This window comes from Peromyscus californicus, unplaced genomic scaffold, assembly GCF_007827085.1.
Source record: "Peromyscus californicus insignis strain IS unplaced genomic scaffold, ASM782708v3 Scaffold_8__1_contigs__length_139910024, whole genome shotgun sequence".
Taxonomy (NCBI): domain Eukaryota; kingdom Metazoa; phylum Chordata; class Mammalia; order Rodentia; family Cricetidae; genus Peromyscus; species Peromyscus californicus.
The window spans coordinates 139722008-139740496 of NW_026294606.1; the positions used below are offsets into that span (position 1 = coordinate 139722008).

At 40.2% G+C, this 18489-nt stretch overlaps 1 pseudogene; it reads left to right on the forward strand.

The window, feature by feature from the left end:
• The first annotated feature begins 4381 nt into the window (after positions 1–4381).
• Positions 4382–5241, forward strand: LOC128104625 (E3 ubiquitin-protein ligase RNF138-like; annotated as a pseudogene).
• Positions 5242–18489: the final 13248 nt, after the last annotated feature.

An 18489-nucleotide genomic window follows, 5' to 3' on the forward strand; every position in this document is an offset into this window, starting at 1 on the left:
TCTGAGTTCTAAAAAGGCTGATTCTGTAATCATGCATTTGTTAGAAGTTATGGCCATCACGGATATACCTGCACAAATTAAAATTAACAGTGTTCCAGCATATGTCTGGTAAAATGAAGCAGTTTTTTGCTTATTATGATATAAAGCATATTACAGGTATACCACATAACCCTGTAGGCCAAGCAGTTATAGAAAGTTCAAATCATATTCTAAAGGATATACTAAATAAACAGAAAGAGGTAACAAAAGCACTGAGAAATACATTACACAATGCTCTATTAACTTTGAGTGTTCTCAATACTAATGAGAAAGGAACAATGGCTGCAGAGAGACATTCGATAACAACAACAACAAAAAAAACCCCAAAAACTACAGAACTGAATTAGCCTATATGGTTCGAGATGTGCTGACCTCAGAATGGAAACCAGGATATGTATTATGTTGGGGACAAGGTTTTGCTTTTGTTTCTATAGGAGAAGATAAGCTACAGATACCATCAAAATTGATAAAGATTAGATTTGAACAAGAGAGACCTCTTAATTAGAAGAGGTGATAGTTCATCAATCAGCATGACTGTTCAATTTAAATTAACTTATACAACTAACAAATACTTTTCATTCAATCAGATATAACTAGCCAAAAGGAACCTCCCCAAAGTTAGGTTTGGGGAAGGGTTTTTGATTTTGTCTTTCAGGAGAATGAAGGCTAAGAATCTGAAGAACATTGGACAAATGTGACATCTGAAAAAAAAAGGAGAAATCATCCAAAAAAAGTCCCAAGAAAAAGAATAAATTGGCCTATTGGTATATCACATATGCAATTACATAAATCTTCCTAAATGTTTGTTTCTGCTGTTCTCTACAGACACTTAACACAAATGGTCTTTATGTAATCCCAGTTCAATCAAAACTTAAAGTTGGCTTTTGAGTTGGAGAATGTCTCTCTCCTTCTCTAAAACCAACAATACTTGTTAAAAGAAAATGCAAAATCTCTGTATCATGTCAGAAGAGCCATCTGATATGGGACAGAAGAAAACCAAAATTAAGGAACTATCTATTCTGTTGTTACTAATCTCATAATTCTTTAGTTCTATTTTGATTCCTTAAAACTTTTCATAAGGTATGAATTTTATATCAAAATTTATAAGATATGTATATATGTAAATGGTCATATAGAGTGCCAACTTATTCTAGAAAAAAAAGGCTTCATCTATCTGCCAGTACATGTTTTTGTGTTTAAGTCTCTATCAGTTTTCTGCATGGAATCATGACCACAACTAACAGCAAATTTGAAGTCTCCAAAAAGATGTTGGGGCCCCACAACAAGGATTCTATCAGGACAATAATAATACCACTAAGCTGACGAATACCACTTTGGACTCCAAACTTCTCAGGACAATTTTGAGATTGCTAGCTGAGATGATCCAGCCTCACAAACTACTAAAGCAAAGACTTGAGACAAGCCCTGCATTTTCCCATTTTTCAGAGACTGGACAAATGATACAGCTAACTCTACCAGAGCTTGACAATTAACCAAAAAAAATTTCTTTTCCCTATCCCCTAAAGATGCCTTTGTCCCCAGACAGCAGGAAGTAATTTTAAGAACATAACACCCACATTCCCAAGAGGTGGGGCAGGTGATTTTTTGTTCTTTCAATGGGTTATGAGTAATTGTCATTGTTTAGGATGGTTGGTTACAAATTGTTATTGTTAATGGTCAGGAAAGAAGCTAAACAAAGAAGATTAAATTTAAAGTTCTTGTTTGAAAAAAAAGAAGAAAAAGAAAAATGAGTATTTAGATATAAGATAGATTATTGAATCTACTCTGAAAAGAAAAAAGAGAGAATATAGATATGATAAGATAAAAAGATTATTGAATCTACTTTTAAAAGGCAACTACTAGTTTTAAATATTTTACATTGAATTGAATTTTAGTATCTTCCATACAAATTATGTACATTGATACAAATTTGAGATTGATTTTGTTAGAAAATACTGTACAAATATTTCTAATCTTGTTCAAGGTATTGTACCTATACAGTTCAGTTAACAATGTAATGCAAATTGCTAGTCCTTGAAAGTTATTATTATCAACTGACTGGCATATAAAGAAATGTAAGTAGTAGTTAGTAATTATAATTGAACGTGTAGTCATATTAGGTATGTTTTCAAGTTCAAGCAGAGATATATTTTAGATAGACAGGTCATCTTCAAACACTTCAGAGATCTGCAGAATATGGCATTTAAGAAGTTTTAATAACAGATTTTATGACTATGATACATATCTGCTCCTGCCAGCAGCGATCTACTTCAGAGAAGATGATGGGCACTGAAGGAACTCCATATGGAGTTTTTTTTTTCATTTTGGCAAAAGTTAGCCACTGGGCAAGAAAATGTGCTTGCATCAACTGCTGACAGTATGCTGTTCAAAATGGACAAGGAAGACACAAAAGAAAGGACTGCCAATCCTTGCCAAGACAAGGTAGGAAGGCTCTTTAGAAAATCCTGCTTCACAGATGAGTCTGTCAGATATGATAAGCCTGTAGATCAAAGAATTGATACCCCAATGTTGCTGGGGAACCTCGGGTGACTGTCCAGGAAGCTAGCTGTTTCTGTCATATCTCACATTTTTGGATGATGCTTGTTTGCACTTCCTCCTTACTCAGTTAATATTATTTCCTTCTCAGTTCTCTGAGGGAGTTGAAGATTAGATAGTAATAGTTATAGTTTTCCTTGTTAACAATTCAGAAAAGAAATTTACTAAGAGGTGTAACATATATGTTTGAAAGACATCAAGAGATAATTTTCAGTTGATAATTCAAGTTAGGATAGAAAGTGAATTAGGTACATTTTGGACTCACCATAATAGGATAGGTAATAGAATATTTTCACTGAATTTGTCTAACACAAATGGACTATTGAAGATTAGATAGTAATAGTTATAGTTTTCCTTGTTAACAATTCAGAAAAGAAATTCACTAAAAGGTGTAATGTATATGTTTGAAAGACATCAAGAAATAGTTTTCAGTTGATAATTCAAATTAGGATAGAAAGTGAATTAGGTACATTTTGGACTCACCATAATAGGATAGGTAATAGAATATTTTCACTGAATTTGTCTAACACAAATGGACTAGACATTGTTGATGTATTTACTGAAAAAATGGGGAAATATAGTGATATTTTATTTGTGCACCCCAATAAAGCTTATCTGAAAATCAGAGGAAAAAGTCAGTCACTATATTAAACATAGAAGTCAGGCAATGGTAGCACATGACTTTAATCCTAGCATTCAGGAGACAGAGATTCATCTGGATCTCTGTGAGTTCAAGGCCACACTGGGAACAGAGGAAGGCATGGTGGTCCATGCTTTTAATTCCCAGTACTAGTTAACCATAGAGGTCTGGAGGTCTTTATAGACAGATAGGAAGTGATAGAGCTGGGCAGAAAGAGGAAGTGATGTAACTGGGTGGAAAGATGAAGTGAAATTGCAGGGCACAGAAAGGATATAGGTGTGAGTATACAGGAAGTAGCTCTCTCTTTGAGAATTTCCTAGCAGTAAGAACATAACTGTCTTCTTTCTGCTTCTCTGATCTCTCAGTTTTCACCCCAATATCTGGCTCCAAGTTTTTTTATTAATAAGACCATTTAGCAATTCATATTACAAAATCATTTACTCTCTTTAGAGCCTAGTTCTTTGGAATTCTGCTATATACTGAAGATCAACTGAGACATCCATCCTGGTGGGTTGAAGAACAACTGAATTCTTTGACTTTCCATTGGTAGACAGCCAATGTTGGACTACAGCCTGTGAGATGGTCAAATACATCTACTTTCTACATACATAGAGAAATTCATTCTACCAGTTCTGTTCAAGCAGAAAACCTCCACTAATACTGCTGTGTGTTTTTTCCACCTGCCCACTGAGGAAGATGTGCTAGCTAACAATAGTGCTCAGAAAGGCATTCTTCCTTGCTCCATTTCTCTCTAAGTATTCAACTTATTGTGAAGATTACACTTTTTATTATTTTTAAATTGTCAAGGGATTGGAATGAATTTCAGAAGAAAACTCTTAAAGCAATGGAGCCATCATCCAGCCTTCTGGTGGAAGAAAGATCTATCATTACATATTTTATCTGTTTCCTGCATTTTGTCTGAAGTGCCTGTGAAAACAAGGTTAAAAAGTACCTTCAGCTCACCTGACTTCAGTGAGAAGTCACAGAACAAACATCTCATTTTGTGCCCTAAATTGTGTCTCTTTGATTGTTAATAATCTAGGCACTCTTCCACCTGGGGTACAGAGGAATCCCTCTCCTCTACATTGTTTATTGGGCTGTCCAAGGTAGCCACAGAGTGTCCAGGAGGAAGAAGCAGAAGTGCCTATGGAGTGCAGGCAGATAACAGGGTAAGCCATGGGTTAGTGCTACTGAAATGTAAATCTTGAGCCCCGCCGCCTTCTTGGCGCTGGCTGCTTCCTGAGAGAGTGGCTTCCTGATAGGATTCCCTCCCCACTCAGGGCTCTCTCAGGGCATCAGTCTCCAGGCTGCCACTGCCACCGTCACCTGGGCCCCTGCCTGTGCCAGCACCCTTCCTGCCCACCCCTCGCCGCATCCCAGGAGCTCTTGGTGGCCATGTCCTACGTGGAAGATGATTTCTACTGCCCTGTCTGTCAAGAGGTGCTCAAGAAGCCGGTGCGGACCGCGGCCTGTCAGCACATTTTCCGTAGAAAATGTTTCCTGACTGCAATGAGAGAAAGTGGAATACACTATACCCTTTATCGTGGAAGTGTGACTAGAAGAAAAAGAGCATGTCCAGAACAGGCCTTAGATCTTAAAAATGTCATGAGGAAGTTTTCTGGTAGCTGCAGATAATGTTCAAAAAAGATTAAATTCTATCGAATGAGACATCATTACAAATCTTGTAAGAAGTATCAGGATGAATATAGTGTGTCTTCTGTCATTCCAAACTTTAAGATTTCTCAAGATTCAGTAAGGAGCAGTAAGTGAACAGGAGTGAAACATCTACATCTGATAACACAGAAACTTACCAAGAGAATACAAGTTCTTCTGGGCATCCCACCTTTAAGTGTCCCTTGTGTCAAGAGTCAAATTTCACCAGACAGCATTTGTTGGATCACTGTAATAGTAACCATCTATTTCAGATAGTTCCTATAAATCTTCAGTTAGATGAGGAAACCCAGTATCAAACTGCTGTAGAAGAATTTTTTCAAGCAAACATCTGATTTGAGTACACATTCCTGCATCCTTCTATCTACAAGTGCCATCTTTAAGGGAATGACAACATGAAGTCACCGTTTGAATAATTTGCTGTGCATATTAATAAAAATAATAATTCAGTCTACTGTATTAGGTTTTTAAATGAAAATAAAGGTGGGCCACCCTAACTCCATTCTCTAGATAGTTACTTTAACAGCATGGAAACGGTTGTATTTTACTTGTGTGGTGAAAAGGGAATTTCTTTCTTGTGTTACATATTCTGAATGTTTCATTAAGTTGTTTTTGATATTTGATGCAGTTCCTTCTATTTACTTTAGAGGTAACAGTACTTTATCACAAAGGTAACAGTAGCAAATTTTAAAAGATGTGATTCCTATAAGAATAATAAGCCTGAGCCATTTGTCAGAACTGCAGAATGGAAGCTTGAAGTGCTAAGTGGGATAATCCAAAGGGATTTTTTAAAGAATAGGTTCTAGCTGAAGAATTCAACAATAAGAAAATTGTATTTATGTAATGGTTTGTATTTTTGAAGACTAGTGAAATTTCTATAATAATTTTGACTTTGAAAGCATATTGTACAAATGTTTCTTCTTTTGCTACTAGATGAACATATCAAGAGAAGAGAAAAAAGTTTTCTTTGGTGGTTAGTTTGCTATTTCACTCTAGCTTGAGTAATTTGTAAGCCTAAAATGAGTGTATGACAGTTCTTTGTAGTCAGTATTTCTCACTGGCTGATGAAACTTCAGTTCGTGATGAAATATTACACTTAAATTAGTTTTTTAAAAATCCAAAGTTGAAGATGTATGTGGATATATGTACATACACTTTTGCATGTATCTACATACATATATCTTTACCTAGAGTTTGTCAGGTTATGTATAGAATTTCTATTAAGAGTTTTAATAATGGGCAAGCAATATAGGATTGAAGTATAAAAATTTTTATATTACCAGATTTTTTAAACAGTAAGCCATATACTATATGGTATAGTTGGCTTTTATTACATCTGAAAAATTTGTTGTGTGGTGCTCATTAGTTATTTTTGAAAATAATGCATAGGTGATGTAGTGAGAGAGGTTTTACCAGCTACTGTTTAACTACATTTTGGTCAAAACCAAGTTCGTTCTTAGTCTTTGGTGTAAAGTATTGTAGAAGAGGCCAAGTCACAGAGTACAGGGTGAAGAGTGAATTCCTGACATTCCATGCTAACATACACTGTTACACTTTCTTTAAAATAACTAAATTCAAAAGAAAAATCTCTGAAATAGTTTGCTGCTAATATATACATATATTGTAAAAAATGGTAAATTTTGATTTTCTTAATACCCTTGCTGAGTTTTCTTTTCTTTTTCTTTTTTTCTTTTTTTTTTTTGGCTTTTCAAGACAGGGTTTCTCTGTGTAGCTTTGCGCCTTTCCTGGAACTTGCTTTGTAGACCAGGCTGGCCTCAAACTCACGGAGATCTGCCTGGCTCTGCCTCCCGAGTGCTGGGATTTAAGGCGTGTGCCACCACCACCCGGCATCCTTGTTCACTTTTCTACAGTGAACATTTTTTAATTTGATTTAATAAAAATGTTAATTTTGAACATGAAAAAAAAGAAATGCAAATCTCTGTAAATCTGGAAATGATTTGGGTCTGGGATGAAAGCCAGGCCGAGAAACTTTCTGCTGTGTCCATTGAGCACACTGTAACCCTAAAGGAGGTTGCTCTTGTCACTCAGGCCTCACGAGCCAATCAGGGCCTCCAGTCTGATCTGCCTGTCAGAAGTGGTGTAAGGCTCATCTGGAAGCCAGGCAGCAGCCTTGGCTTTGTAGTAGAGTAGGTACAAGTGGTTTTGTGTACTCTTCTGTGAATGCTGCTGCTGGGAGCTGTGAGGGAAGCCAGGGTGAACTGGTGTGCAAGGAGCTGCTGTCCCTAGATGGGGAGCTGGAGGAAAGGAGTGGAGGGTGAAGTGTGGGAGCCTGTGTGTCAGGTCCTCCCTGGGGCTGGGTGGGAACCTGCATCCAGATTTAGTGTCCTGTGGAGTCCATGAGGTCCTTGCAACTCTCAGGATCCAGGTGCCTACCTTTGAATAACTTTGCTCTGTGGGCTGCATCTGTGCAGAACATTGGGAGCCAGGAGCTGTGTGTAGAAATATCCCTGTAGTAAAGGCCAACATGCTTTTGATGCATTCATGGTGTTATGCTCAGATTATAGGGACCCCCAAAAGACCACCACAAACACCAACTCCTGTATGCAAAAGTAATGTGCCTTTATCTCAAACTCTGAGCTTAGTCCCTCTGTCTGATGCAGCAGTGAGAGCAGAGACCCCTGAGCCTAGGCAGGGTAGGGGTTTTATCATAACAGAGGTTGGGTGAGGGGATTTCCAGGGTTGAAGACCCTGATTGGCTGACAGTTGTCTAGGGTTATCTTGGTAAGAAGGGGAATAGGTGTGCTCTAGGCTCAAGGACATCTGGCTATGTTATCTAAAGGTTGGGATGTTTGGGATGTTAGGTACTTCCCCATCCCTGGGTAGATCCCTGGGTGGTGTCAGCTTATGGCTGGATCTGGGTTTTACCTGCCAGTAAGCCTGTCACAGAAGCTGTGCCTAGGCCTCTAGGCCTGTCATGGCAGCTGTGTGGTCAAGCTGTTTTGGGGCCCCTCCACATGTGGAAGGTCTTGTATATTATTATAGGACCAGCCTTAATAATATCCTTCCCAGGGTCTCAGAAGAGAAACTATGAATGGCAAGAATTATTTTTGGGAAAAAAAAGCTAAGTACACCAAGCTCTTTGTCCATCTACTTTATTCCTCTGGGATAAATTCCTATCTGCACAGTTACAGTTTTGTACTCAAGCCTAGTGCCTTTCTTGTCTGATTTGTCTCTACCTTTATATGCCGTCTCCCCTAAGCTTTATATTAATTCTCTCATCTTAATTCTCCTTCATCTAGGTCCTTCTCATCTTGTTCTGACCCATCCAGTACTTTCCCATCTGGCTCTTCCTCATCTTCCATCAAGTTTTCTGTTCAAAATCCTCTCCAGTCAAAATCCTCAATATCCTCTCTTTGTTCCCATTATACCTCAGTTCTTTCTTAGTCTCTGAGGTGTTCAGTTATAAACCCAAGCCATAGCAATCCTCTGACTGAGCAAGATCACCAGGCTTGAATTCTTATGGGGTCATAAAGGAAAGTAAGAATTTTCCTCAGGCAGTGACCATCAGGCTTTCTTTTACAACCTGAAAATGGAGTGGTTAAAGGAGGAGGTCAATTGAGAGTTAATGATAGGTTAGTATATCAAGAAGGGGATTTATGTTCTCAATCTACATTCCTAGAAGTGGTTAGGTAAGAAATTTGGATTCTATTAGTAAAGCTGTAAGAAAGGAGAGTCTCACCCTAAATTGCACAAGAAATGAAGCTATCTGCCTGACCTAGGTGACAGGTGTTGCTTTGCTTGGCCTTGGATGCTTAAGTCTATTCTTAGAGAGTACAGAGGTATCTCTGATAAGATATTTTCATCCCTCCAGGGATGGTCCCAGCCAGATACTGCTAATGATAGTAATTACAGGAAGGCTTAAACTGGGGTTCTGCCTGTGCATAGCTGTCAGTGCAGAAGTGTGAAGGGACCCCAAAATAGCTTGACCACACAGCAGCCATGACAGGTTTAGGGGCCTAAACACATCTTCTGTGACAGGCTTACTGGCAGGCAACACCAAGATCCAGGAAAAGTCTTAAGCTGATATTACCCAGGAATCCACCCAGGGGTAAGGAAGTACCTGACATCCCAAACATTGCAAACATTAGATAAGGTGGCCAGATGTCCTTGAGTCTATCCCACACGTACTTTGTTTTACAGATATCCTTAGAAAATTGTCAGCCAATCAGGGTCCTGGACCCTGGGAATCCCCTCACCCCAACCTCTGCTATGATAAAAACTTTTCCCCACCTGAGTTCAGGGCTCTCTGCTCTCACTGCTTTGTTGGACAGACAGAGAGACCAAGCTCTGGAGCTTGAAATAAAGGCTCTTTGCTTTTATATGTGGGATTTGGTCTCCATGGTGTTTTTTTGGGGGTCCCCATGATCTGGGCATAACAGAAGGTTATCTAAATATTCCATTACTAGAGGGGAAATGGTGCCCAATAAATAATGGAAAAGCTACATGAAAAGCACATGAGAAACTGATAGCAGGAAAGAGCTAATAATCAAAAGCCAAGTATCACCAAGTCTCCTCTAGAAGGCCCGTGGCTTCTTCCAGGTATTAGCTTTGTTATAATCAGCTGAAATCCTACTTTATATATTTTTGTGGCTTGTAGCAGAAAGGCAGGTCACCAAATTCTGAGAGGCCTCGTTTTTCTAGTATCTTCCAGAAGTTCAGCACTTCTGATTTAAAATTTAGGTGTAATATCCATTTGGAGTTAATTTTGTGGAAATTGTAAATGGCATCTTTTGTGTTGGGTAGCATTCCACTACAAGCTGTGATGTAGTAAAGTAGAATTGGTGATATAAAGGATTTACCAATGCTTGGGAGATAATAAGTCATAGAAAGCAGAATTTAGCTGAGAGAGGGCTGCTGCTAAAACATCCCAAAAGTAAGCAGTATGCTAAGCAGGACTGGTAGAGATTAGGATGCTAGGATACACATGTGTGTTCACCTGGATTGTCCAGACATTTGGCTCCAAACCATGATACATGAGACATCCCTGTTTTATAAACAGGCACTAGACTCATCCCATTTTAAAGAACAAGCCTCTAACAAATTGGCTACAGGGTCAAAACCAACCTTAAAGCCTGGTGTGCCATGAAAGGTCCAGTTTTCCTCTTGAGAAAAACATAGTTCTGCCAGATTCAGAAGATGACACCAGGTGACAACTATTTGAAAAGGAAAACACTGTTGTGCTAAAGACTGGCCTGATCAAGCAAGGCTTTCATTTAGGCCTTCAGTCAAGGAGGGGGAACATTGTTGGCAGAGCTAGTAAGAGCCTGGGGCCCTGGCCTTGGGAGCTCTCCTTAAGACCTTGATATATTGAGAATAAAACAGAGAGCTCCTTTTTCTAAAACCAGGAATATGCTTTGGAGAGTTGCTAATGGTCTGGGGCCAGGGCCTTTGTGGAGGGGTTTCTTCAGGTCCTGAGAACCCAACTCTTCCCACCAAATGGAGCTATGGTTATCAGTCCCAAGGCTACTGTGGGCTTAGTCAATAATTTTCTTGAGATACCCTGTATGCTGTAGGGGGGCCCAAAACAGCTTGACCAAACAGCTGCCATGATAGACTTAGAGACCCAGATGCAGCTGCCATGACATGCTTACCGGTAGGCAACACTCAGATTCAGGAAAAGACATAAGCTGACACCACCCAGGGATTCACTCAGGGATGGACCAGGGATGGGTGAGTATCTGACATCCCAAACATTCTAACCATTGGATAAGGTTAGATAAGATAGACAGGTGTCCTTAAGACTAGCACACACCTATTTCTCCTTTTTACTGATACTCCCAGACAAATGTCATCCAATGAGGGTCCTGAATTCTGGAAATCCCTTTACCCCAACCTCTACTATGATAAAAACCCTACCCCACCTGGGCTTGGGGCTCTCTGCTCTCACTGCTGCATCAGACAGACAGAGAGACCAAGCTTGGAGCTTGAAATAAAGGCTCTTTGCCTTTCCATTATAGGATTCAGTCTCTGTGATGATCTTTTGGGAGTCCCCATGATCTGGGCATAACAAGTTCCCCTTGTGAATCATTGTTTGAATAGAATCCTCCTCGAGTTTGTCCCATTTTATGACAATTTCTGCTGACTTCATAGATGTCTTCCATTTCTTCCCCTCCCCCCCCACACTCCTGCTAAAGAAGCTTACTTGGCATGAGGCATAGTTTGTGCAAGACCTCCCCAACCCAGCTTTTGTCTTTTCTACCTTTTCCTATCTTTCTCATCTTCTGGCACATGCTCTTCAAGACCCTGTAACTGAAGAATGGCCTGCTATTTTAAGTCACTGGTATACTTAAGAAATAATTATGGGAATGTCTTTGCTGTGTAAGTCTCCCATCTGCCTAAGTAGCTAGACTTGCAGTCTCCTGTCCCTATTTAATTGTTCAAATGTAACCTGGAGCCTGAACCTAAAAGACACTTAAGGATGTCGGCATATGTGGAATGCAAAATGTATCTAGCCTGACTGTTCTTTGAACATTAGCCAGAGATGGGGACATGCTATCATTAAAAATATTTTCTTTATTAATCTCTTAAGTGTGTGGAGTTATTTCTCCCTGGAAAAGTACATTAATTCAAGAACAGTTCCATTTCCAGTCTTTTAGAAAAATGTTTCTGAGACAAGCTCTCTTATGTTGACACAAGTGGCCTTGGTTGCAAGTCTGTTGCTCTCCAGGAGAATGACTTTGCCATCCACTATATTACACCTCCAAAATCTTAAATTAAATGACTGTACCACATCAGAGTTTTAAAATTATCCATTTGAGTCATGTAGTTGACTATCCATTGCAATCACAGGAAAAGGATTTTCTTGTGGAACATGGTTTCTACTTTCAGACCATAATAAAAGGAATAGTTTATTGTGCACACTGCAGGGAGAAACAGGGTAGGTAATCAGCTGCTGGGGTAACCAATACAAAAAAGGACCAGATTGTGGTAGGGGGTGTTATTTTGTAATTTCCTCACATGTATTAATTCATGTCATGTGAATGAAGACAGATTGGTAAGTGTACAGTTTGGGAAGGTTAGCTTGAGCCAATGAATATTGAATTTCCAAGTAGGTAACTGTTCTATACAGGTATCTTCAATCCTGCTTGGCACAGTTAGGTCAGCTTAGAGGTTTGAGAAATAGACCATCGACTGTAACTCTGTGTGTCAGTTTACAGATTTTAGCAGAAAACAAGTGCATATGAGCAAAGTCAATCTTTCTCTTATTGGTAGCATTCCTCTACTACCTGAAAAAGGCCTACTCTTTTCCAAAGTCAGTATGGTTAAGTTTCTTATCTTAAAAATACATTATTTTATCATTTTTAAAAGTCACTTTTTTAACATTTTCTTTAAGTGCATTATTGCTCTTATCTCTATTTGTTTCTGTTCTCCAATGTTTCTAGGTTATTTAATAATTTCATTTCTTTTTTTCTCAAGTGCTGTTGATTATTTATTTCTGTTTAGATCAATGTCTCCTGTAGGCTTGTCTCATGCTATATAATTGAGAATTGCTTTGAACACCTAATCCTGCCTCTGCTGCCCAGCAGTAGGGAGACAGTTCTGCAACTCCTTCCAGGCTGGGCCTTGTCTGGTCAGTCAGAAGGAAAAATAGACCAGTTATTGAGTGTCCTCCAATCTCTCTGGATTTTATTGGGGACACACAAATGAAGAAGCAGGGACCTGTGCAAGAATTGAGTTCACTGACCAGCTTTGAAGTTGATATAATGACAATGCAGAAAGGGGAAGGGGGTCAGGAATGAAGGTGAGGGCTTTCCTATTTTGGCAGTAGTTTAGATTAGCAATGTGGAGTCAGGTAATCAATTTTAGATAACCCATAAATGCCCTAATTGGCCATTTCTTGGGGTCCACAGACCAGGACAATCAAGAATCTGGATAAAGGGCTGACCTTATCATGAAACCAAATTACTGTAGTTACTCTAGTTAAATCAAAATAGAAGATCTGGGTAAAATGGTGTGGTCCTGCTTAATAGCACTGTTAGTTTCCTGGTTTAAGATATTCATCCTAGAAGAAAAGGTGTGAGTAATTCTTGGTGTACTCTCATACAAATTCCTAGTCTCTGAAACACATGACCATAAAGCCTGTTTTGACCTTTCAAAATAATTCTTTGAGATTATATATCGGGGACTATGGGGGTCTAGCCCCTTGATAGTCCCCTCCCAGGGTCTGGGAAGTATCTACAACCAGCTGATAACTAATCTTTGATGAAAAGAAATGAATCTATGTACACAAAACTCCTTAGTTCATACACTTTATTACTCTGTGATAGTTCTCTCTCTACACAGCTTCTATTCTGCTCTCATGTCTAGCTCCTTTCTTGCCTGATTTCTCTATGTTTATCTACTGTCCCCTCTAGGTTCTATCTTAATTCCTTCTTTAGTTCTGTCCCTTCTAGGTTCTCATCTTTCTAGTTCTTTCCCCTATCAGCTCCTCTTCCATCTCCTTCTCTCTCATCTGGCTCTTCCTCATCTTGTTCTTCCTCATCTGGCTCTTCCTCGTCTTCCATCTTGTTCCTCTTGTCCTTTCTTCTAGCCCTTCAATCTAGTTCTTCCCCACCTCAGTTTGTTCCTCTCAAGTTCTTACCCATCTAGTTCTTCCATTCTCTTTTCTCTTCTCCGTCCCGTGCCCTGGAAGTCCCGCGATATAAAGGGAGGGTCCGAGCTAAATTGTGTAAAGCTATTACTTAACGTCCACCTCTCCTAGGCGGTGTCTCCTTGTGGAATTTACCTTAAGTCAGGAGACTTGCATGTGGGCTGCTATCATTGTTAGTCCTTGAAAGTTGGGCACCCCCCTGGGCAGTGTCTCCTTGTGGAATTTAAGTCAGGAGACTTGCACATGGGTTGTTATCATTGTTATCCTCAGAAGTTGGGCACCCACCTGGGTGGTGTTTCCTGTAGTCCTTGAAAGTGGCTAAGGGAGATAATCTGATTCCAGAGAAAGCCTTTCCTTAGGCTGTTCTCCAAATACCTGGAATGTGTGTGTCCAGAGAGTGATCAGTCCACACTGTTAGCCCTTCTTAGGGAAAAGTCAATTGGGAAAACTATGAAGGCACACATGATTTTCATAACAGAATACAGCTGATATATAACAAGCCAAGTAACACCAAAAACTCCTTGGGATTTGGCTTCCTCTGGAGGAATTCCCTGATTCCTCCAGGTAGTGACTTTGCCATAACCAGCTGAGTTCTTATGATATATTCCTGTGGCCTGCAGCAATTATAATTACATAGTGTCCACAGTCTCTTTCATGCCTCTATGCCCTACTATTGACCCCTCATCATTTTCTAATTTATGGTCTGTTTTTCTTTAAAAACAGTTAAACAGTAACAACAGTTGCTGTTGGAAGGTGACCTATGTTTGGCTGTAGGACTTCCCAGCTAAGAAGCCAAAGATTGACTGGTCTGGACAATGTGTAACTATCATGCACATAAAGGACTCTGTGCCTTGAATGAGGAACAAGAAGTGCTCTGGGAGAGTGGAAGAATTTCTATTAAAATACCTGTCTCCTGGGGTGGAAGGGCAGAGCTGGGAAGGTCTGTGCTGTCTGAGTCCCCTGATCTCTGATCACCTAATAGGGGAGGTGCTAAACCTTCAATTTATGGAAGAAGCAAGCAAAATGATTCCTAATCCCAGGAAGCAACTTCATGCAGAACCTGTAGCAACTCTGGTCCAAGTGTGGTGGGATCCATCACAACTTAGAAGCCAATAATGGGGGGTGGATCACCGATGTTGTACTGGTTCTGGAAACAAGAAAGATGCAAAATGTAAAGGTCATGGATTCTTCCTCTGTGGTTTTTAATCCAGCAATGTTGCAGGCAGTTATGTTTGGCAGAGTCAAAAATGCAGTGAGGGGAGATTGTGAGAGCTCATTTCATGAAGCTGTGAAGATGATGTCAATGTTGTAGTTTGAGGTCATAGGACATTGAGATACCCAAGCTATGAGACATCTGCCATGGAGAACTGCAAATAGGGAGTGGAAGTAGCAAAGAAGAGACATGTGTGAAAAGTTGCAGGGATAGAGCTATCTAAGCCCTCTGTGAATGAATCCCCATGTGTCTGAGACAGAGCTAAAGGATTTGGTGTTTGCCCTGCTGAGTTTTAGTCTTGCCTTGGTCCAATCTTCCTTCAATGTGTCCACATTTCCCCCTTTCTTTTCTTTTCATTTTTATTCATTCTTCTCTCACACAATACATCCCAACTACAGTTTCTCCTACTCTCAGTCCACTCTCCTGCTCTCCTCTTCCTCTTTCACTCAGATCCCCTCCTCCTCTATTTCCCATCATAAAATAGCAGATCTCCCAGGGATATCAACTAAACAAAGCATCACAAGTTTAATAAGAATAGGCATAAACCCTCATATCAAGGCTGCAACCAGTAGGAAGGGTCCCAAGAGCAGGCAAAAGAGTGAACCCTTCCCCCCCAACTGTGAGAAGTCCTCCCAAAACTCAAGCAACACAACCATAGAATATATGCAGAGGGTCTGGCACAGACCCATGCAGGTTCCATGATTGCTATTTCAGTCTCTGTGACACCCCCCCCATGAGCTCTGCTCAGTCGACTCTGTGGGCTACATTCTCCTGGTGTTCTTATTTAGGAGAATTTTCTACTATGATTTTTTGGAAAATATTTTCTGGGCCTAAGAGCTTGGATTCTTCTTCTTCTACTCCTATTATTCCTAGGTTTGGTCTTTTCATAGTGTTCCAGATTTCCTGTCTTAAGAATATTTTAGATGTAACTCTTCCTTTGAACAATATATCAATTTCTTCTTCATATCACCAATGCCTTAGATGCTTTCTTCCATCTCTTCTATTCTTTTGGTGAAGCTTGCCTCTTTAGATTCTGTTTATTTACCTAGATCTTCCATTTCCACAATTCCTTCAGTTTGTGTGCTTTTTATTGTTTCTATTTTAATTTTTAGGTCTTGAACAGTTTTCTTAATTTGCTTCAACTGTTTGCTTTTCTTGGCTTTCTTTAAGGGTTTTATTCATTTTCTCCATTGCCCTGGCTGTGGTTGATTGTGTTCTTCAGCTGGTTATGGGTCTAGTTGCTAATTTCTCAGTTTTTGTTTGTTGGATGTGTGTTTTGTTTCTTGGCTTATATTTGCTCTCTGGTCTTCTTCTCTGTGTGGTTTATGGTTGAACAGAAGTTCCTCTCCCATCTCTAGGTTAGGGGCTGGAAATCTGGTGGCAGATGTGGCTTCTGTTCCAGCAGGAAGTCTCTGCTGACATCTAAGGCTGAGAAAAGTCAAAGAGGGGAGGGGGGATTGGGGATAGTGTGGGTGGTACCAAGACAGTGGAGAGGTGGTCTACATAGACTTCTGTCAACTGATGTGTCCTTTGATACTGACTACAGCCTCTCTTCCCTCCACTTCTCTCAGTTCTCCCACACTCTACCTCCCCAGTCCCACAGATTCACTGCTTCTCTGTTTTCCTATTGAAATGTCCTTGGGGGTCTGCCCTGAGGAGATTTCTCCCATAGTCCTGGGGAAGACTCTATGAATTCCCAATCTGAGGGAAAAGAATGTAAGTACACTGAGCTCTTTTGTCCATCTACTTTATTCTTCTGAGATAAAATTATATCTACACAGCTTCAATTCTGTTCTCATGCTTAGCTCCTCTCTGTCCCTTTATGTGCTATCTTAATTCTTTCATTTTAGCTTTGCACCATCTTGCTCTTTCTCATCTCATTCTTACCCAGCTAGTTCTTCTCCATCTGGCTCTTTGTCATCTTCCATCTCATCCTTCTAATTCTAGTCCTCCAATCTAGTTCTCCTCTAATCTACTCCTCTGTCCCTTTTCCTCTTGACCTCTCATAACTCTAAGTAAGTTCTTTTCGATCTCCATCTTCATCTTTGTTCTTCTCCATCCTTGTTCCTTCCCATTCTTCTTCCCATCACCTGTTCTCAATAACCCTACAGTCTGCAAACTCTACCTTGCTGCCTTCTGGTCCTGCTGGGTAAATCTGCTCAGTGCTAGAAAACTTGCCTCATAGCCACACTGCAACTTGTATGCAGAAAAGTCCTTTTGTTCTGAGTCAACTGCTCTGGAATTTTGGCTATAAGAGAAAGGAGGGTCTGAGCTTCATTTGAACAAGAAATAAAGCTATGTACCTATATTTTCCTGTCTCCTATGCTTAGGAGACAGGTGGTGTCTTTGTAAGGGTGTTTACCTTAATTCCAGGAGACTCAGTGGTTGGTCTGAAATGCTTTGCCCTGTCTGCCTTTTGGCTTTGGATGCTAGAGAACTATATCAGATAAAATACACTGTTAGAAGTTCTTGGGGGAAGGTATGAGAATGCACAAGAAATTCATAGCAGGAAACAGCAGATATATTAAAAACTGAATAACACTAAATACTCTTTGAGTTTGGGTTCCTTTGGATGAATTCCTTGATTCTCCCAGGTATAACTTTACCATATACAGCTGAATCCCTACTTTGTATTACTGCAGCTCATAGAATATCCCTTCAGAAAAGAGCAGGCCTCCTAGGGATATCAACTGAACACATCATAGCAAGATGAAATAAGACTAGACACATACTCATATTCAGGCTGGATCAGGTAACCTGGTAAGAAGAAAAGGGTCCCAAGAGCAGGCAACAAAGTCAGAGATACCCCATTTCCTACTTAGTAGTCCCACAAGTACCCCAAGCTAAACTATTGGGCCCAGATCGTGACCCCCCAGAGAGACTACCAAAGACGAGCAAGCCAGAATGCAAAAACAATGTTTAATTTGGGATATCCAAATACAAGCCTAGGCAGGGACTTCATCCAATACATCCAATGCAGTGGAGGCTGGAGGAAGTGCCCGCCTGTCTGCAAGCTCAGTTTTTAAAGGGAAAATTACAAGGTTACATCGTTTAGGGGTGCTAGTACAGGTACAATTCTGATTGGCTTGCTTCTAGGGGCTTTCTAGAAATCATGGCTTAATCTTACTTCTAAGGGAGTGGTTACCTGCCACCATTTCTCATTGCCTGCCCTCAGGTGGGGACATTTCTGTGGTCAGTTACCCTGGAAACCAGGGAGAAGACATTCCATAGTCTGGCAGTCACTACCTCCTGATTATCTTGTGACTCTGTACTTTTACACTTCCTGGTTTCTGGAATCTGAACAGACTGGTTTTAGTAACTCATGGTCTGTACCTAAAAGGAGAAATCTCAGGCCTTAGTTTTAGGGTGAAAGCATTTTGGTTTTATTTTTAAGATGGTTCATTTTGAAGCCGGGCGGTGGTGGCGCACGCCTTTAATCCCAGCACTCGGGAGGCAGAGCCAGGCGGATCTCTGTGAGTTCGAGGCCAGCCTGGTCTCCAAAGCGAGTTCCAGGAAAGGCGCAAAGCTACACAGAGAAACCTTGTCTCAAAAAACCAAAAAAAAGAAAAAAAAAAAAAAGATGGTTCATTTTGGTCTCACAGTGTTTGTTTTGGTCAGTTGTATTTGGTTCCACCCCAGTTCTCTGAGCCATCCAACTTCTGGTTCCTGTTCATCTAGGCAGTGATGGGCATGAGCTCCCTCTTTTGGCTTGGAACTCAAATTAAACCAGCCATTGTTTGGCCACCACACAAACTCTTG